This window comes from Chionomys nivalis, chromosome 3 (genome assembly GCF_950005125.1).
Source record: "Chionomys nivalis chromosome 3, mChiNiv1.1, whole genome shotgun sequence".
NCBI classification, from domain to species: Eukaryota; Metazoa; Chordata; class Mammalia; order Rodentia; family Cricetidae; genus Chionomys; species Chionomys nivalis.
In genome coordinates, this window is record NC_080088.1 from 82,630,481 (window position 1) to 82,652,638 (window position 22,158).

General features: G+C 45.7%; 1 protein-coding gene across 1 annotated transcript in view; it reads right to left on the reverse strand.

The window, feature by feature from the left end:
• Window positions 1-22,158, reverse strand: part of Fry (FRY microtubule binding protein) — a 404,412-nt gene that overhangs the window by 309,398 nt on the left and 72,856 nt on the right. Inside the window, exon 2 of the mRNA XM_057765235.1 lies at window positions 4,465-4,637. The gene's annotated coding sequence lies outside the window, so the exon portion shown is untranslated. The remainder of the gene's footprint in view (window positions 1-4,464; window positions 4,638-22,158) is intronic.

Sequence of the window (22,158 nt, forward strand, 5' to 3'; positions counted from 1 at the left end):
TGACCTCCTCCCTCTCTTTGACAGGACTCCCAGAGTTCCATCCGGTGCTCGGCTGTGGATCTTAGCAGCCGCCTCCATCAGTTACTGGATGAATGCTCTCTGATGACAATTAGGGCAGTCAGTTCAGGCCCCCTCCACTATTGCTAGGAATCTCAGCTGGGGTCATCCTTGTGGGTTCCTGAGAGTTTCCCTGGCGCCAGATTTCTTGGAGAAAACAGATATTTCTTATACTTCTTGTTGGGTTTGAACTTTATCTAATAGAGTTAATATCCTAAGATTCCCCCCAAAGAATCGTTAAGAAATAAAGCAGACTTGCTTTTTAGACAGGTAACTACTTGCAGGTGAGATGGCCCCAGAGGCAAAATAGCTAAGAACAAAAAAGTAATGCAGGAGCTAGGCCCTTGAAGGCTTCTTTCCCGTTATGATGTAAGGGCTAAACTGGTAGTTTGTGAATGAATGAGCAAATGAATGAAGGGAGGATGAACGAAATGGAGCACTCCACCATGAAGCACAGGATGGGAGATGCGAGGAGGCTTTACGGGGAGACGCAAGCTGGCTTCGGGAACAAGGGAGTGGCTAGGAGCGCTGGTGGAACACGCGTGTTCTCAGATCACACTTCTTAGTAGACAAAGTCTCAGCAGCCGACAATGGAGGCCGGGGGAACACAGGGGAAAGGCTGCGACGCTGCAGTCCGGGGTCCACCCTAGCCCCAGTTTTACCAACTGTGGAAGGCACCTTCACCCTCCACCCTCATGCCCCGCCCCTTTATTATGTCTGTCGTTTCTGTGTAAGTGCATAGCAACACACACTAGGAAGAGTTGCCCCAAGAAGTGGGTGTTTCTGTTTGCGGGTGACCTATAGGCATTGTACTAGGATGGACAGTCAAAAATACTTCTACATTACCCGCTGTGGGGGAGGAGCTGATGCCAGGCACAGGACAGTGGAGCCATAGTTGAACTGAGAAGAATGTAGAAACCAGATAGACTATGTGCTCAGACTTTGACCAGGTGACTCTAACTTGTCTTGGTACCAAGGAGGCAGGGGTGGACAGAGTCCGTCTCCTAGTGCTGTGCCCACAGGAGGAACTCTATGCAGAAACAGGCAGGAACAAGCTGAGTCTAGCAGCACAGACCTGTCAGCCCAGCGGCTCGGAAGACTGAGACAAGGATTACAGATTCAAGGCAGGCCTGGCCCACAGAGATGTCAAAGGCAGACTGATCAACTTAGTGGACCTTGTCTCAAAATACAAAGTAAAAAGAGGCGGGGTGAAAGAGTCTTTCAGATCTTCCAGAGGACTCAAGCTCAGTTCCCAGCACCTATGTCAGAGGCTTATAACCTCCTGTATAACCCTAGCTCCAGAGGAGTTGATACCCTCTCTGGCCTCCATTGTCATCTGCCTGCATGCACACACACACACATATATGCATGCACACACATGAACACACATACACATACACACATGCAGGCACACATGCCCACACACATACAAATAAAAAATAAAAATCTTTAAAAAGTTATAAAGAGGGCTGGAGGTACAGCTCAGTGGTAGGGAACTTGCACAGAGCATGCATGAGGCTCTATGTTCAAATCTCAGAACTGCAAACACCAATAACCAAAACAACAACAACAACAAACCCACCAACCAAACAGCACACAGCCAGAAAGAAGCCCTAGCAGCCTATGAGGTGGCTGGAAGCACACACTGGCAGCCGAGGACACTGTAAGAACCACAGCCCGGCTCCTCAGGCTTCAGTGACTCTTTCACACTTTACCTTGCCAAAGCAGCTCTGTCAACTAAATGTCACATAAATGCCAAAAAGGGAAATATCCGTAAAGTCCAGGGGAAGAGGCTGTGCCCATCCATCAGGGCCAGGTGACCGCACGGCAGGGTGAAGACCACGGCTGCAGGCCCAGGGTTCTCTAAGCCTCTGTGGAGCGGAGGCTGTGCCAGGGACACTGGGAGAAAGCCGAACAATGGCGCCAACCAACCAACGAAAGCAGAGACGAGGAAGAGCAGGTGACAGTAGAAGAAATAACTGAGAACACCCCCCAAAACTGACCCCCCAAAACTGACCCCCCAAAACTGGCCCCCCAAACTGACCCCCCAAAACTGACCTCCCAAAACTGACCCCCCAAAACTGACCTCCCAAAACTGACCCCCCAAAACTGACCCCCCAAAACTGACCCCCCAAAACTGACCTCCCAAAACTGACCCCCCAAAACTGACCCCCCAAAACTGACCTCCCAAAACTGGCCCCCCCCAAATTGACCCCCCCCAAACTGACCCGATTGCTGTGGGTTTCAGGAAACACGGCCATTCTGAGCACTTGGTTCCTGTCCCAGTCCTCCATTGCTGTGAAGAGACGCTCGGACCACAGAAAGGCTGATAAAGGAAGTCATTTCCTTGGGGCTGGCTTTCTGTGTCAAAGGTTTACTCCACTGTCACAGTGGGGAGCATGGCGGGCAGACACGGTGTTAGAGGAGTAGCCTGAGACTCCTACATCCACATTTGCAGACGGCAGCGGGAAGAGAGAAGAGCCTGGCTTGGGTTCTTGAAACCTCAAAGCCCAACTCCCACTTTCTCCAACAACCTTCTAATCCTTTTGAATAGGGCCGCTCCCTAACTATTCAAGCACGTAAGCCTACAGGGATCATTCTTATTCAAACCACCATGGTCACCACTGGGAAATCATGGCGAGTCTGGGGCCAGAGATGGGTTTACCTTAGACATCCAAATGCTGCCCCTTCCAGCAGTTTTTCATCTTATCCCTTCCTTCTTTCGCCAACACATCCAAAGGCTCATACCTTCTGGACCCTGCTAAACTTGGTCTTCTCATCTCCCACCAAAAGAGCAAATACTAGAGAAACATCAAGAAGAAACATCAAAGTAACAGCTCCACAAAAAAGTATCTCTTTGGTGGTGGTGGTGGTGGTATGTGTGGTGTGTGCTGTGTGTCTGTGTGTGTATGTGGTGGTATGTGTAGGTGGTGTGTATATATGTGTGTGTTTGGTGGTATGTGTGTGTGTGTGGTGTGTGTCTGTGTGTGTAGGTGGTGTGTGTATATGTGTGCATGTGTGATGGTGTGTGTATGTGTGTCTAGGTGGTATGTGTGTATGTATCTGTGTGTGTGTGGTGGTGTGTGTATGTGTGTCTAGGTGGTATGTGTGTATGTGTGTGTGGTGTGTGTCTGTGTGTGTAGGTGGTGTGTGTATGTGTGTCTAGGTGGTATGTGTGTCTGTGTGTGTGTAGGTGGTGTGTGTCTGTGTGTGTAGGTGGTATGTGTATGGTGGTATGTGTGTGTACGTGTGTGTGGTGTGTGTCTGTGTATGTGTGCGTGTATGGGGGGGTTGTTATAAGAACTTGGACTTGGATTTGATTCCCAGCACCTACGCTGTGTCTCACCACTACTCATAACTCCGTCCCAGGGGATTGGGAGCAGCCCCCTTCTGTTCTCCATAGTCACCAGGGACAAGAACGATGCAGACATGCATGAAGGCAAAACATTCACACAAAAAAAATAAAAATCAAAGAAAGGTAACTTTATTGCGCGACCTAGTGCCCCGAGCTCCTCAAATCATTTTCCAGTTCATTGCCTAAATCAGTATGAAGCATCAGCTGCTAGGGAAGTCAGTATAATCTTTATGAAATAATATTGGGCTGAATTATTCTCTCATTTTCTAACATAACACAGCTAGCCCTCGGCATTGTCACTAATTTTTTAAACATGCGAAGTAAATAAAGCAATGAATGAGAACAAAAATGGCAGCTCCAGTTTCCCTAGAAATTCCAATGCAAATACTAAAATCAAGTCATGCAAATAATTCAAACTGCGGAGCTCACTTAGCTCGGGTGGGTGAACAGTTAGGCTTCCCCGTGGCAGGTGGCTTCCGCTCTCTACACATCCATAACAAACTCACTGCAGAACATCAAAGGCCAACATCAGGATCCCTTATCAAGACCGAGATTCACGTTTCTCCAGTCACCTACTACGTTTTCTCCACTCCAAGCGGTCGCAGGCTCTGCTGCAGGGTTGGAATTTGAAGCATGCACCGAGAACGCGCTGCTGTTGATTTCTGGTGCACACCAAACGTTAGCTCCACTCAACAATCCAATCTTGGGCATGAAATGCTACACAGAATTCTCAGGGTTGCAAGCGGAGCAGTGCCACAAACCCGTGAATGCTAACAAGTCCAAACGGCACAGCTGTCTGTCCCCAACAGATCCTGGAAGGACTCACAACCAATCAGATCAAAGGAAAAAAACACGGCGCTCTGAAAAGCAAAGACAATTTGAACTCCTCTAGAACAGAGGTGAAAGGTGGTTCTGACCCTTAAGGCCCTGCTTCTTTGGTACTCTCCGCCCTCAAAAGTGCTCCAGATTAGTTTCAATTTGATTGTCTACATTACATAATTTTTGTCTATTTCATTTTTTAACAGGAAAACATGAATTCAAACAATTCCTACCTGGGAATATGGATGGTCTCTTTCTGGGGCGCCTCAGGTGAACAGGTTCCAAGTTTTTGATGTTTCTTTGAAGTTTTCCTTTAATGTGATTGCCGATGGGAAGCTCAGGTGGCAGGCTGCTCCGTCTTAACGATTTAAGCTCATTTGGAGATGAATTTAACTTGTTCTTCGTTCTGGAATATAAATTGCTGTCATCAACGGCCATCATAGTAGATTCATTGGAGAGTCGGAACAAAACTCCCTGAAGCCAAGCCCAGCGGCAGCCAGAGCCACCTCCAGCCCCGGCTCTCCAGTTTGCAGATTCTCATACTTGGCCCTACACTTGTTTGGGAAGCTTAGCAAGTTGGTGGGCGTGGGCTTGACCAGGTGTAGAATTACTAAGTAGCTCCTCCCTCTAATAGCACCAGGGTGGGGCTGGAGGGGCAGGGGTGTCTCCAGAATAAATCGTTAGGTGCTGGAGACTAGGGAATCAGAGCAGATGTGACGCACAGGCTGTGCTCTGGCGAAGGACAGTAAAGGTGCTATCGAATGTGAGGTTTCTGTTTCATTGGTGTCCTTCTGGAACAGCCAACAGGAGCCCGAGTAAGAATAAATGCCGATGCAAGCTGCAAGTCTATTATAATCTCCCAGGATTTCCACAACACACTTTTTTTTTACTAGTTTGGGGAAGTATTTTTACACTTCTATCTTTGCGATTCAAACTACACACTCAACACATCCTCCTTGATTCATATTTGGCCGGGGGCCAACTCTAAACTGGCTTAGAAGAGGGAGATGAGAGATGAGCAGCCGTGACCAGGAAGGAACCGGTTGTGGGCGTGTGCGGTCAGCCTGCAGTGCCGGGAAGCCTGGATTGCCCTGACCCACCCTTCCATCCTGTGTTCCACCTGGCAGATGGCTTCTCCAGAAGTCCAGGAAGCCCGGCTGGAGAGCCAGAGGTCTAGAAAACAGGCTTCAACCCCAGCAGTGATGGCGGCCTCCATTCAGCAGACCACAGGCACAGGCTGAGTTTGCTGGGTGCTGCCTGACTTCCCACGAAAATGTTCCAAGGGGGTGGGAGTCTGAGAAAATCCAGCTTCTTAGCCAGGCCCTAGAGCTGTGTCCATCAGCAAAATCTATGTGCATGCATACCTGTTTGTGCACACACAGATACACAGCCAAACCACACACACACACACACACACACAAACACACACCTCTACCTCACATGCTGTTCTGGCTGCATGCAGTGTGAGTCAAAAGATGAAGTAATTGATCAACTGATCTCTCTGTCTCTCCATCTGAGCTGTGTGTGTCAGGGATCAGTAGACACAAGGATCACAAAGGATCTGATGATTCAGAAATCCCTGCTCGCACTGGTTTCTTGAATACCAAGTAGGGTGTATCACTAGTTAGAAGTTGGCTGTTGGATTTCTTTACCTCACACAGGACACACCACCGCTCTGATGGAAGCTTTATTCATTCTCCTCCTGCCCCTTTTGGAAACAGGTCTTCAAACTGTGACAGGTTTTGTGAAGGGAAACATATTTTCCCCAAGTTCATCCAGCTTAGAGTTGCCGTTTTGACCTAGCGACTGGATTTGTGAGATCATGATTTTGTTAACCAATGCTGAAAGTTGCCTGTGTGGCATCCCACCTAGGACTTAGAACTCTTTTGGCAAACTGAAATGTAGCCTGAGCTTGAGGCTGGGGTTATGGCTCGGTGGCAGAGTACTTGCCTGGCATGCCTGAAGTCCTGGCTGCATTACCAGTACTGCTGGCGGAGGGACAGGGAAGGAGCAAGCATCTTCAGATCTTAACATGGTGGTTTGGTAAGCGAAAACACAGATCCCACACCCATAATACCAAGAATGTTTCATTTCTAAGTGTATAGTGAAGTCTTGGCGCACAAAGGCTTGAAATTTAACATGGAAACAAGGTAACACACAGGCTCAGGATGTTCTGACAGCTTCTCTGCAACTCAGTATTTCTGTGAGGCTAAATGTGAAGGGATGTGGGGATGAAATCAGAGTCTAAGGAAAGCGGAGTCTATCACACGTGCATCAAGGGCTGCTTGTGTGTGCACATCACTTGCCTTCATCCTTAAGATGCAGATGCTCAATATACAGGCATCTGGACCACATTCCAAGGGTCACTGTGTCCTTACTGACTGAGTGTTTAACACTAGCCATGCCCTGGACTAAGCCTTCGGCGTGTACTGGCTTTTCACTGATTCCTCCCAATGACATGTTTTACAGATGGGCACCCCGAGACACAGAGTCTAACTTCCCAGAGCTGCAGAAGAAGATCTGGAGTTCTTCAAAATCACATGACTAAGCGGGGCGGTAGTGGTGCACACCTTTAATCTGAGCACAGGGCAGACAGAGGCAGGTGGATCTCTATGAGTTCGAGGCCAACCTGATCTACAAGTGCTAATTCCAGGACAGGCTCCAAAGCTATAGACAAACTCTGTCTCGAAAAACCAAAAACCAAACCAAACAAACAAACACCCCCCCCCCACGACTATGTTTACATGCTGTGCTGTTAGTGCACCTGACACCAATGCTCTCTATGGTTCCCTAGGACAGTTCTTGGTTCAAAGCAGAGTCTCACAACTGCAGGCCTGAGGCAGGACTTGCTCAGCTGACTAAGCTGCTCTCAGAGGCAAAGAAGTCAAGTGAGGAAAGTCAAAGTATACTTGAGACTGTTACTGGTGTTTGTCGGAAAATATTTTCTATGCCAGCAATAGTGTTCACATTAAAATAAAATTATGTTTTCCCAAGACTGAAATTATCAGACACAATAAAAATTAAAGCAAAAGAGGCAAGATGGAGAGACGGCTCCGCGGCTAAGGTACTTGTTGCTCTTGCAGGGCGCCCAGGTTTGGGTCTCAGCACCAGCATGGAGGCTCCCTACTCTGGTTGCACAGGATCTGATGCCTGATTCTGACCTTCATAGGCCCCAGGTGTGCAATGGTGCACACACAGACAAGCAGGTAAGGCGCTCATATATAAAATAAAACAAATATATCTAATAAAAGAAAAAAAGCCATGTTTTGGGGTGGAGGCATGAGGAAGGTCGGAGGGGAGGGAGAAAGAGGAAAATGATGTAAATAAAGCACAGATATGAGATTTAAACATGGATTTAATTAAAAAATTATTAAAGTCCTAACAAAAGTGCTATTCTATTCCTGCGGTATCCCAGATGTCCCGATTCTTTGAAAATTTAAAGAATGAGGGAGAGGGATATAAGGATTCATAGTACACCACACACAACTTCCTTCCTGCCCGTCACTTGCCCTGAAAGTGATACAGACAGACAGGAATCTTAGTCAAGACGATTTCTTAAGGGGGAAGTGGCTACATCTTGAAATTGCTATCATTAAAGTTTTAGAGCATTGCGAATGAAAATACTTTTATTTATTCAAAACTGAAATTAAATCTATGAACATACACACACAGAAAGTAATCCTTTTGAAATATTTAAATTGTATGCTATGAATGGCACTCAGCCAAAGAAAATTTAGTTTGTTTTATTTAAATGCTAATATTCCCCAGTTAGGATACTAAGTCTGACTTTTCCTTTTATACCAAGAGGCAAAAGTGAAATTTTACCTTTCTTTTTCTTTGTTTTCTAGTGTTGGAAGCAGGACCCAGTACCTTATGCTTTCTAGACAAGCTGTCTACCCATGTGTCCAGATGAAACCATTGATTCATTTATTTTCGCAGGCAGCTAACAGATGAAGGTGTTAGGCGCCGGGCTGAAGGAAACCCAAGTAATTAATTGTAATTATAAGTAATTATAGATAAATACTTATAAATATAAAATTGGATATTTTCATTATAACGACCATTGTATTTTAAGCGGCTCCATAATTCTATAAATCAAACAGATAGATCTTTTTTGAATAACCCTAATTCCTAGGCATTAAGATGCTGTGCATTTTATATATTAAAACGTCTCGGCTGTTCCTACAAACAGTTTTCTCTTTCCTCCTGGCTTTTGTTCCTCTTAGAAAGTTCAGAGGGCTGGCACATCGTCACTTCCTCAGCTTGCGGCCATGAACTCTCGTGAGCTCTGGCAGCCTTGATACAGCATTCCTGGATGACTCTGCCCCGCGTGAGAAGACTGTAACTACTGAAAGTGGCACTTGACAATGTCACCTCCCTTCTCGGCCGCCACCTAGAATCGGTCCCCATAGATGCCCTAGGCCTTTCCCAGCAAGTCTCCGAGTCTTGCCGGCCCAGCGCTCACGCATCTGCAAATATTTCCTATGCTTAGCTCCTCATTGAACTTTTTAAACAGAGATAGCAATGAACATGAGAATAATAAAAATTGCCTGGTCACGTGGCCCCTCTGAGTCCTTCCTACAAAAGTCACCAGCCACCTCTTGGGACCAGGACAAAGACAATTGGGCCCAATGTATTATCTATGTTGTGATTATGGCCAAAGACGTCTTTTCTCAGTTCCTAAAAATGTAATGATGATGGTGTTGGAGTTTAGAGGTTCGGGTGCTTGCTGCTCTTGCAGAGAACCTGGGGTGGCTTCCCAGTGCCCATGTCAGGCAACACATACCCACTATAACTCCAAGAGCCCAGTGCCTGTGGCCTTCATGGGTACCTGCACTAATATGCACATAACCCCACATGTTGTGGGATATTTGTACACTGTGTAAAAGCGTGTTCACTGTGATTGGTATAATAAAAGCTGAAGGGCCAATAGCTAGGCAAGAGGTATAGGTGGGACTTCCAGGCAGAGAAAGGAAGTAGGAGGAGCCCAGCAAGCGAGATACAGGGAGACATGGAGGGAGTCAGATATACAGAATGATAAAAAGGGGAAAAGTCACATGGTAAAAACATAGATTAATAAAAACAAGTTAATTTAAGTTATAAGGACTAGTTGAGACAAGCCTAAACTAAAGCTCAAGCTTTCATAATTAATAAGTCTCTGGGTCGTTATTCAGATACAGAGAAAGACTTGTTTCACACATACACATAGTTAAAAATAAACCAAGCCCCAAACTGTAATGAAGATGTTTGGGAGATCTCTCACAACGATTAGAAAAAATGCTAGAAGCTTATTGCTAAAATCCTCTTCTCTTCTGGGCTGCTTTCATGCCACCATCTAGTCATTCCTAATTTGGTTCTCTTCTGCCTAAATTCTCCAGGGGCTCTTAACTGTCTGTCTCCCAGGGACAGGGATGTGCAGCTGCATCCCAGGGCATGGGCTTAGCATGCGGGGTCTCTGGGTTCAATCCTAATACTGTAATAACAAAAATACATGTTTGTTTTCCCTCTTAGGCATGCCTGTTTATTAAACACCTACCGTCTGGTGCCATGCGAAGTCCAAGCTCTCTACACCTATGCATAAGTAACAATTAGGAGGGAACAGATCTGAGACAAAGGACGGAGAGAGGAGGAATCTGTGGGCTTGTTGGCCGCCATCTAGCCTGCCTCAAAGGAATAGGTGGAGAGCGACAGAGTGGGACAACTGATGTCCTCCTCTGGTCTCTGAACTCACACCTACGCACACATGTGCACACACCACACAGACACATGTGCATACACCACATGCCTACACACAAAATGTTTTGTGATTGTGTCAGCACAGAGTATATATGAATACATAATATACATATGAATAATGCATATATATGAATAACATGTTGTCCCTAAACACAGACTGTTATTTACACAGCACTCAGGCCGGATGAGGCTGCCAGCACAGAGTAGCTGGAGATGGTTAAAAGCCTATGGGAGGGTGTGTGTAGTCTAATCTAAACACTAGGCTATTTTTTATAAGGGACCCGAGCATCTTTGGGTTTGGGAGCTAATTTCCCAAGTGACAACCATATAGGTAATCTCACAAACATAATGGGGTCTTTCATTAAGCAAAATACAGACAACTGGCAAAATGAGGTATTGAGAGAGTTCAGAGAACAGGGGCTGGCAGAAAAAATAACCACGTGACCCCAGGCTTAATATGTATGTATATACATAAAATATATATCAAACACTTTATTTGTATGCCTGCATAAAATTACATATATATGTATATATATATTAAATACTTTATTTAGATGTTTCTCTGTGTGTATGTTATGTGTATGGGTACCCACAGAAGCCAAAAGAGGGTTCCGGGTCCCCTGAAGCTGCTGTGATGGGTAGGTGTGAGCCACCTCTGTAAGTGCTGGGAACCCCATTTGTGTCCTCTGGAAGGGCAACAAGTGCTCTCAACCACCGTGGCACCTCTGCAGTCCCTATAATATATGCTTCAAACAGCAGCAGCATTTGGACATGAAGAAAATCACAACTTTTAAAAGTATTCCATACTAAAAAGCTGGCACTGACCTCTTAAAACAAACTGGTAATTCTTAACAAAATATAAAAAGACATTTAAAGAAATTTTTAGTTCTAGTCCGTCACCCTGCTCTTGAGCCATCTTTGTTTATCTGCGAAGCTGACGGGAGTGACAAGGCACCCTCTTACAGGGGTTTAAATGCCATGCATGTGTTTATGGTGCCACCCACGCACAGAGAACAAATGCTCCCAGACCAGCTCTTCCTGGCATGCAACCCAACTTATTGTATCTGCATTTTTTCCCCTCATTCAATTTTGCAAGTTTCAGCAAAATGGCAGGAACTGCCTGGCCTTTTCTCAAGCTAAGGAAAGGACTAAAGGGACAGTTTTTGGGGAAGTGGAGATCCCTTTAAAAATCTGGTATAACATAAACAAACCGTAGTTTACCCCAATCCACTCACATGGGCCAAGCCAGGAAAAGACCGATAGTTTATGTCTTAATTTTCTGCTGAGCAGTTGGAGCTCAGATTTGCACTCCTAAAGCAACTAAATATTTTGAGATATCTTTGCCCTAGTAAAATTTTTAGTCCTGGGAAAGGTGTTTTCCAAAACCAGAGTGGTGAGTGACTGCTGTCACCGAACTGGCGGGAACATCAGTGGCCTGTCATCATAGTTACTGTCACTGAAGATTTCAGTTTCCCCTGCCTGCCCACGGCAGCTCAACCTGAGCCCTCCCTGACAGTCTGCACAGGATTCAAGTTCTCTGCATTCAAGTGCACCTGACCCATTTCTGGGTCAAAGGTCAGCTTTTTCTGAAGTGTCGCTTTTAGGCAGCAGTGGCCGAGTTTCTGGATTTCTGACTTGACAGAAGCACACCACTGTTGCTAGGCAACACAAACCAGAGAGGTTGGACTACTCTCACCAGATGAGGCACCCTCTTTTGACTGGCGTCCCCACCGTTGTGGCTCCCCACAGGCCTGACCTCTCTCACTTGAATTCCTCACACATTCCTTTTTTCCCCCACCGAGACAGGGTTTCTCTGTAGCTTTGGATCCTGTCCTGGAACTAGCTCTGTAGACCAGGCTGGTCTCGAACTCACAGAGATCCGCCTGCCTCTGCCTACTGAGTGCTGGGATTAAAGGCTTGCGCCACCACTGCTGGGCACACATTCCATTTTTGACATGGCTTCTTTGATCCATCATACCTTGGTAAACCACCCCCTGCTAGCTTCCTTCCTGCTTAAAAAGACATCTCAACATTGAGCAGGACACCTCTGACATGCCAATGAAGATGCTGGCCAGGTCAGAGAGTCGACGGCTGACATAAGCACCACATTTATCTTCATAGGACATGACCACAGTTCTGCTAAAGCTTTCTGCTCCTTCAACATCTACCCTGGTACACGGGGACCTTGCCAGTCCTGGACTTTAGCAAACGGCTCAGCAACGCTTTCATATTATCCCCACTTGGGTTAATCTTCTGTATATTTCCATCGGTTTTATTCAGACTTAAAAATCGAAACTTACACATTTGGCTCTGGATGGACACACAGATCCTTGTCTATTAGGCCCAAGTCATTAAGGATCTGGTGTCTTGATTTTACGATCCTAAGTATGGAAGCCAGTTCGCTTCCCTATCAATGCCTTGCTGGAGTCTAGTAAGTGATGGTTGGAACGTTCAGATGACAGGTGTCATTGGCACATAAAACATAATAACAACATGGACACACACAAGTGCTAGGTGGCTGTGTCTGGCAACTTAAGTGGTACCCTTTCTCATTACTTTATACATGCTATCTGATTGGAGAGTCGATGTTCCTAATCAGGATACTCACCAAAGGAACCTCCCCAGCCTGATGCAAGGCCGGGCATGGAAAACCTGCAGATGCAGCCCAGCCAGAGGATGCTCTGGAGACCATGAACCCACACGAGAAACTGTCAATAACGGCAGGCAAGCCTAGTTTCCCTTGAACTTCAGAGTCCAAAAAAGATCATTTCCCCCCTTTTACACCTGGCTTTCCAATGCCGTCTGTACTCTCTGTGTCTGTCTCCTTGCCCTGGTTCCTAATCACTGTACACAGAGCATCGCTACGTCCCCTACTGTTCAACTAGAGAAAGCTGCAGAAGCATGTGAAAAACTTCAAGAGATGTCCTTGCAGAACACAGAATTCCTTGCTCCTTGTCAAGTGTTGAAAAGAATACCATCTAGCTGGGCACAACTTTAATCCCAGCACTTGGTTGGGGGGGTGGTAGAGGCAGGAGGATCTCTGTGAGTCTGAGACCAGCCTGGTCTACAGAGTGAGTTCAGGACAGCCACGGCTACATAGAAAGACCATGCCTGGAAAAAAAACAAACAGACAAAACAAAAAGAAAAGAAAAGAAAAGAAAAGAAAAAAGCACCATCATTTTATTTTTGTCTCTGCCCAGAATTAAGGTCCATGTCAGAATCTGAACACATCATGTATTGTGCCAAGACGGTGGCGTGTGGTCTGTTTCTCTGCTCATTCCTGAATCCCAGCATCAAGCAGCTTGTTCAAAACTGAGAACCCCCCTTCTAAGAAGAAGGACATTAGTAAATGCTTACCTTCGATTCTCTCAGAACGTTTATCTTAGGTGAGTCCACCTATCCATCTTCTCTTTTCCCCTTTTCTAGACAAAATGAGGATTTAGTTTATGTCATATCTTAGAAGTCAGGGAAGGGTCATACCAAACCATGTAAACCAAACCACTCTTGTAAAACACAACTCTAAATGCATATTATAAATTTACAGTGACTAATTGAGATAAGAACCTATGGTGACTCTAGAAGTATGGCTGGGGCTGGCATTTGTACCCTTGTCATGATACCTGCTCGTCATTAATATCCTGCCCTATTAGTCACACTGGACCACAGTGTAGGAGATGAGTGATACTTTATGGTAGTTAGACCAAAAACATCCAGAGGTAAGATAATTTAGCTGTCTCTTCCGATTTTAAAAGAAACGCATGTTTTGGTTTTTTATAAGCATATTTGAAAAGCATGATAAAGTCAAAAAATAAAAAAGAAGCAGAAAAAAGAAATCTCACAGTCTTAGCAACAAAGGCAAGCACCGTCCACGTTTTGACATCTCCGCTTTCCCACTGCACTTTGCCTGGCCATTTGTTACCCACCCAAGTCCAACCCCAGAGCCATCCTCTGCCCAGGAGGAGCTGCTGCCTCCCTGTGAAGTGTCTCCCGTGGCCAGGAGGAGCCAAGGGAGCTGCTATCAGCCACTGAGTGAGGTAAGCGAGAGAGGATGTGCTGGGGTCAAAAGCCAGGAAAGAAAGGGGTGAGGCAAATCTCAGCGGTAGAGTGTTCTCCTGGCATACATGAGACCCTGGACTTGACCTCATCAGTACTGCAAAAATGAATAAAATATTAATAAAAACTAAATTGGATGTTAATTATTGCAATTTAGGAGGAGGCAAAGGCAAACAGACAGTGGAAGACACTATGAAAATTGGGGTAGATATCCTTCCCCCTAAGGCACAATGGACCTCAAGACCTGGGACTCATGACTCGGAAGGAACGGCGGTCCATACATTTATCTTGTCTTTACCTCATCTCTCTCTGTTCATTATTAACATGCTTATTTAAAGATAGCAGTTCACTGTGTAGCCTAGGCAGACCTGGAACTGACTATGTGGTCCAGGGTGTCTTTTCCTCCTGAGCACAGGGAATACAGGACCACACCCAGCTAACCTATCTTCCCATTTAAAAGAGAAACTTGTCACCCGGATTCTTATGATAAAATCGACTGATTTGTAAATATTATCATTAAGATTTTTAAAAAACATTGTATGAAGCAAACCCTCCAAATGGTGTACTTGTTCAGGTTCACTCTGTGTCCTGCAGTCACGAAGAAGGTTTCCACCAAAGGTCTCGAGTCAGAGTAACAGAGCGCCAGGCAAAACGCCAGGCTAAAGCTTCATTTCTCATTATTTTTGCTGTTGTATAAATGTTTTGTTTTGTTTGGGACAGGGTCTTGCTATGTAGTCTTAGTTGGTGATCTGGAGCTTGCTCTATAGTCCTGGTTACTTCGTAACTGTAATTTTGCTACTGTTATGACTGGTTATGTAAAAATCTGATATGTGACTCCAATGGAGTCACGACCCACAGGTTGAGAACTACCACTTTAGCTCTTCTGCAAATCCAACATTTGCAGACAGCTTCATTTTCCTAGTGGCCACTTGAACCTTGCTGGGGGAGCTAGCAATAGGCTTTTAGATGTGCCTTCAATTCTCGTATTCAGTTCTTTGGGTCCCTAGTTCCCTAAACATATAACCAACAACCCTACCCTGTGATCAGGTAGACTTAGGGAAATAGCCTCACACAATTTAGATGAGCCTCAGGAGTCCCACAGAACCCAAAGAGCTGGCCTTGTAATTTATACCGGTGGGTAAAGAAATACTTTCCTTCTCCCTACCCTAAATCCATTGTTGCAAGCATGCCCATGAAGTCAAGATACAATGTATACTTTTTGACCAATCGTCCTCAGAACTGGCAGACGCCTAGAAATCAACAAGGATCTCATTAAGTAAGTAACCGCTGGGCTCTACACAAACCTGTATTTTTCTTGTTGTTGAACAAGTTTGTCCACAAAGGATCAACTCTTACGCCACCTCTAGGAAATGTTATTCCATTAGGGAGGCCGGTTTTTTTCCACAGGCGAATGTTTGTGGCTTTATTCTAGCCTCTGCAAGGACACGGAGGTTGACACGTCATTTCCTAAAAAACCATCTTGTGGTTTCCCAGTTTTCCATAAAGATTCCTCCCCAAACACCTGGGCTCAAGCTTTTACATGTTTTTGTCAGGCTTTTGTTTACTATTAGGATTAGCTGGCCTCTCTAAATTGAGAGATAATTTTTCAAAAGTTTATGGTACTGAGATAAATAGAAACCCTTGAAAACTGAAGAACTTTGAAAAATCTAGTGTGCTGGAAAGATGGCTCAGCGGTTAAGAGCACATACTGCTTGTCCAGAGGACCTGGGTTCAATTCCCAGGACCCTGTCACTCCATCTCTAGGAGAGTTGAAACCCTGCTCTGTCCTCTGGAGACATGTCCCCACACACATACCATGTAGACACACACACATCCCTACATACACACACACACCACACAGACACACACATGTCCCCACACACATACCACGTAGACACACACACATCCCCACATAATACACACATACCACATACATACACATACGTATCCTCACACACACACATTCTCATATACACACACACATACCACATAGAAATATACACATATACCACATATACACACACATACACATACTTAAAAATAAATCTTTATAAACACCTTAAAAATAATCAAATTGAGAGCCGGACAATGGTGGCGCACGCCTTTAATCCCAGCACTCGCGAGGCAGAGGCAGGCGGATCTCTGTGAGTTCGAGACCAGCTTGGTCTACAGAGTAGTTCCAGGACAGGCTCCAAAACCACAGAGAAACCCTGTCTCGAAAAACAAAAAAACAAAAAAACAAAAAACAAAAAACAAACAAAAAAAATCAAATTGAGTTTCAAAATGCATGTTTTAAACAAAACTGAATATCATATTTGCCAAATGTTCAAAATGTTTATTCTTCAGGAACTGGAGATGTGACTCAATGGCACAGCACTTGCCTAGCACGCACGAGGCCCTCACTTCACTTCTCAGCCAGGCAATTAATAAATAAGCTAGCCAACTGATTAAGAGGAAGCTCTTCCAAGTATTTACGGACTCACAGAAATATTTATCCTTTACTGATTTTAGGAGAAGCAGATGAGAAACATAATTCATTAAATAGTTTTAAAAGTTCTCTGTATATATCAACCATATTTAATACAAAAGTTTCTTACAATGTTTGGAAAGTACCACACCCCAGAATATACAGAAGGGCACAGGACGCTTCTCTTACCCAGAAGATATCTGTGATGTAATTTCTACTTTAAAACTTAGGTCATGGCGCAAGCCTTTAATCCCAGCACAGGAGGCGGAGGCAGGTGGCCAGCTTGGTCTACAAATCAAATTCCAGCACAGCCAGAACTGTTGCACAGAGAAACCCTGTCTCGAAAAAACAACAACCACAACCACAGCAACAACAAAACAAAACAAACAACAAAACCAACAAAACACACACACCCCCAAAAAACAAAAACAAAAACTTTTAAATAATCTACTAGATGTGAGTATTTAAAAGGAAAAGGATGCTGCCACGTCAATTTTCATAGAGGCAAATCAGCAGGATGCGGCGAGCACAGTAGACACATGTCAGAGCCTCTGGTGGGCTAATGCGACTTTATTCAATACCAGAAGATGCAGGGGGCTCCGGTACTTATGAACGGTTGCTTGTCTTCCCTTCATATCTTGCCATTGTCAAGAGTTTTCCTTGGCTAGAGAGATGGCTCAGCACTAAAGAGCACTGACTGCTCTTGGAGAAAACCCCGAACCAGTTTGCATCTCCCACACGGCAGCTCATGATCGTCTATAATCCCAGTTTCAGGGAACTCAAGCCTTCTTCTGACCTCTGTGGGCACCGCACACACGATGCACTGTAGGGATAAGTCCCGCCCCTTAGGGGGCGCGTACTTGCAGACAAAACACCCACATCACAGAAATAAAGACTTGACAAGGACCGAAGAGTATACTTTTTCTCTTTAACTTTAAAGATCAAGTGATGTATGACTTTTGCTTTACGTTGGTTTTGCCCACATTATTTGCAATTACTCTCCACTTCAGCTTGGTCACTCTGCAGCCTAGGCTGTGCTAGACTCATTATTTAGACCCATGCTGGTCTCAAACTCATAGTAATCACCCTGTCTCTCACATACTGGGATTATAGGCACGAGTCAGCATGACTCACACAGACACTTCATCTTCTTTTAAAAAAATCTGTTTTTCTTTTTGTAAATTACACATTGGGTGCGTGTCTGTGTAGGCACACATGCATGTGAATGCAGTGCCTACAGAGGCCAGCAGAGAGCATCAAATGCCCTGGGCCTGGAGTTACAGGTGATTGTGAGCTGCTCAACATGAGGGCTGGGAACTGAACTCTGGAAGAACAGTCAGTGCTGTTAACCTCTGAGCCATCTCTCCAGCCCCACAAATACATCTCCTGATGCAAGTTTTCATACAATATTTCATATTACTCATTAGCAAGGGTGAGGTCAGTCCACACGCATGCACCATAGCTACATGTCTATTTTTGTCCATGTTTATAGAACCTTGGATTTTTAAGTAGGTGTTATTAGTTAATGGCTAAAGTTAATAGGCCCCTATATTATCATTCTCAAATTTTAAATACACATAATTCTCAAGTCCATGTTAGTGCCTAAAACACATGCTCTTACATGCAGCTACTGAGCAGAGGACGTAGGCACACAGGACCCCCAGGTTTAACCTTCCAGAACTGGAATCTTTATGACCTCTGGATTGCTGGCACTTTCTTGGTCCCCTGCATTTTTTATTTGGGAAATCACCTGACACTCCCTCCTATATTCCACTACATATATCCACAGCCAGACGTCAGCAATTACCACTCTCGGAATTCATGACATCCTCATCTCGGCACCCTCCTCCCAACACAAGGCTCCTTTAGCCTCTGCCTGGATTTGTCAACAGTTTTTGCAGCTCCTCTGCCTCTCAGGCAAGCCCATCCTCAGTGCTGGTGTCAAGTGACAATCTCTGAAAGGCGAGTGCAAGCTCATTCATTCTGTGCAGGTAGAGATGAATGGCTCCCCACAGCCTACTGCTCTGCCAGCTCCATCCTCACCCTGGTGGAGCCAGACTTCCTCTGAGATCCCTTGGCTCCTCACCCTCCTTTCTTCCCTGCCTTCAGCGAACTGGACTGCAGCTGTTGACCCTTGAGTGCTCCCCACTGGCTGGCTCTCAGGTGTGGCCACTCCACCTCTTCCTGGACCCCAGCTCACTCCCTCATTCCCGGTCCCCTGCCTTGTTGGGCCCCACCCCACCACTTCCCAGTTGCCATGAAGAGGCATTTCTGGCTCTCTCCGGCCCCTCTATGGCCCTACCTCATGCTGTACAGTCAGGTGTCCTGATGCTGTTTTCCTGGGCCATTTTATAGTCATTTGCTTGTCACTGTCGCTTGCTTGGCTACCTTACTGGTTCTTGTGTCCCTAGAGTCTCGCATAGCTCCCCTATTCAGTACATGTTCGCTGAAGGCACACCCTTCTGAACAGTGCGTTCATGCGCAGGCAATCAAGGTAGACACAAGAGATCAGTGTCTTCAGAGTCCTGGAAAGTTCATATCTGTAAACAAATATAAGCACCTCGTTGACATCATCAGCAGACAGGCTACTGGTCAAAAGAGAGTTCAAGGCCAGCTGAAATATTTAGGTCAAAGGCTAAGAGGCAGGGAGAAGCCCAGACACTTCCCTCCCACCTCCTAAGACTGGTGGTCTCTAGTCACAAAAGGCTCTAAGGTGAATTCCGACAGCAGCTTTGGTCATGTTTCAAAACATGAGTTCAAAGTGCTGCTTCTTCTTCTTTTTTTTTTTTTTTTAATTCCTACTTCAGAGGAAAAATGAAAGAGGAAAAACAACAGGAAGTGGAGTCAGTGCTGTTCTATTTCATGGACATTTCTAGGCCCTGGATAATGACAATAGCTTCGGACAAGGACAACAGCCCATGCCAAGGGGAAAGCAAAGGAAAGGAGAAGACCTTCAGCAGCAGGAGGAAGGGGCAGGAGGTGGGGTAGGACGCCTGTGGCCAAGCTTGCTGACTGCCAGTGAGTGCTGGCTCCCCCCCCTCTCCAAGCCATCTGGAAACCTGTCTGCTGTGGGAGTCTTGAGACTATAGAGGTAGGCACAGGTCAACCATAAATGACAACGCTGTCCTTCAATCTTTCTCCACGCAGTACAACGGTCCTCCTTGCGTCTCCCTCAGGGTTGAGAAGCAGGGCAAAGGAAAGAGGCAGCATTCCCCAATGTGGAGAGCCTCCCAAGACCAGGCGAACTGCCTGGTTACATAAAGGGAGCTGTAGAGAACCCTGAATAAGAAAAGGAGTGGGAAGGAAGAGATCAAATGTCCATCATACACGTGCAGTGGCCAATTCGGTGAGGAAGGGAACACTAGAGTAAAAGTAATAAGCGTAACCTGTACCAGATGGCCGAGGCTTGGCCCCAAGGAGGTCAGTGAAGCAGATGCAGGCCGCAGGCTGCTCTCAGGTTCACAGGGTTATCTCGGGGTCACTGCTTACCTACAAACAGCTCAGGGCACTGACTTAACATTACAGACAACTCAGGTAGCTCCTAAATGGCTCTAAAACTTAAAATTTAAAAATTAGAAAACGTTCAGAGCAAATGGTAAGAAGTACCGAGGTTTCAGGAGAAAAACAGCACAATTTCTTTGAAAAATTTTCTGGGTATGGGCTCGTTTCTGCTGCAACATTTTCTAATTTGTTGTTTGTTTGGTTTGGTTTTTTCGAGACTGGCTTTCTCTGTAGCCCTGGCTATTCTGGGCTAGCTCTGTAGACCAGGGTGGCCTTGAACTCACAGAGACCCACCTGCCTCTGCCTCCCAAGTGCTGGGATGAGGGGTGCCTCATCACCACCTGGCGAGTTTCTTAATTTGTAACCAACCAATTCTTGATATAATTAGAAGAAAAAAACCAAAAAGTCCAGACTTTCCTTTGCTACATAAGACATCCTGTTAACAATGTTGCCACAGGGTCTCCCTCCCTGAGCCCTGGAAATCAGCCCAGTGAGGCGAACTCCCACCCAGGGCTGCCAATCCCACAGTAGGCTAGTTGCAGGCCTCAGAGACAGATTAAATGAGATAACCTCCAGCAAGTTCAGCTAGCTGACCTGGGGCATTGATAAGATAAGGCCGTTTTATATTTCCTCTTCTTTCAAATTTTGATATCAGATGGAAGGAAATAATCCCAGAACAGAAGCCCAGAATGCAGGGTGGGTCACAAAATGGTCGCTTTATCTGACCTCTCCAAGAATGTGTAGGCAACACTGATTAAAAAAAAAAAAAAAGCCAACTTATAAGCAGCAATGTGTAGATTCTCCCAGGAGACCAGCATCAACAGGCACACAATACAAAGACTAACATGGCAGCGCCCAAACCTTAAAGACTCCACCATCCAACAGGAGGCTGCATTAGACCGACAGGCTGACGAGGACTAGGGAACTTGAAACCGGAAGATCAGTTTGGGGCTCTTAGCTGTGTGATGGGGAGCCAGCACTTCAGCCTCTCCAGGATTCAGTCTTCATTAGTAAAGGGGAAGTGATAGCATCAATACACAGGAAGGGGGTGGGTGGGTAAACAGCAGGAGTCTGGTGAAAGACCCTGGATCCAGGGCTCTGCACAGAGGCACTGCGATAAACAGACTCATGGGGAACTTCACAGGTAACTCCTGGAGAGCAAGGTGGGGGAGAGGAGAGAGGGAGAGGCAGGGAAGAGGAGAGAAGGGGAGAGAGAGAAGTGGAGGAGGGGGGAGGAGAGAGAGATGGAGGGAGGGCTGGTGAGATGTTAGGGTGTTTCCGACTGTCTGCTGACTTCCATCCTGGAAGCCCACGCGGAAAGGCAAGAACTGACCTCCACATGTGCACTGTGCTCTGCCCGCCTCATACACACAGAAAAACGAGCATAAGAAAGGTTAAGGAAAACCCAGAATTAGTGTCATATTTTCCGTGTTATATGAGATACAGAAAGCCTAGATAAGAAAGACGTGTGTGGTCGTTCTAAGGAAATGGCTCCCAATAGGACTGGCACTGTTCAGAGGTGTGGCCTTGGTGGAGGAAGTGTGTCACGGTGAGGGCGGGCTTTGGGTTCTCTTTTTTTCATTCAATGTGACAGTCAGTCCACTTCCTGTGCCTTCTGGTCATGATGTAGTCAGTTCAGGTCTGCCTGCACACTGCCATGCTCCCCGTCATGATGATAATGGACTGAACCTCTGAACTGTAAGCCGTCACCTCAATTAAATGTTTTCTTTGTAAGAGTTGCCACGGTCATGGTGTCTCTTTACAGAAATAAAAAATCCCTAACTAAGACAAGATGTAAAGAAGAGAATAAAAACATTTCTCACGGGGCTAGAGAAATGGTTCAGTCATTAAGAGCACTAGCTGCTCTTCCCTAGGACCTGAGTTCAATTCCCAGTACCCATATGGCAGCCCACAACTGCCTGTAACTCCAGTTTCAGGGCATCTGACACCTTTACACAGACAACATGCAGGTAAAAATAAATAAAAATAATTTTAAAAATAAAACATTCTGGGACTGGAGAGATGGCTCAGTGTTTAAGAGCACTGACTGTTCTTTCAGTGGACACGGGGTTCAATTCCCAGTACCCACATGATAGTTCACAACTGTCTGTGACTCCAGAATCTGACACCCTCACACAGACATACATGCAGGCAAAACATTAAAGCACAT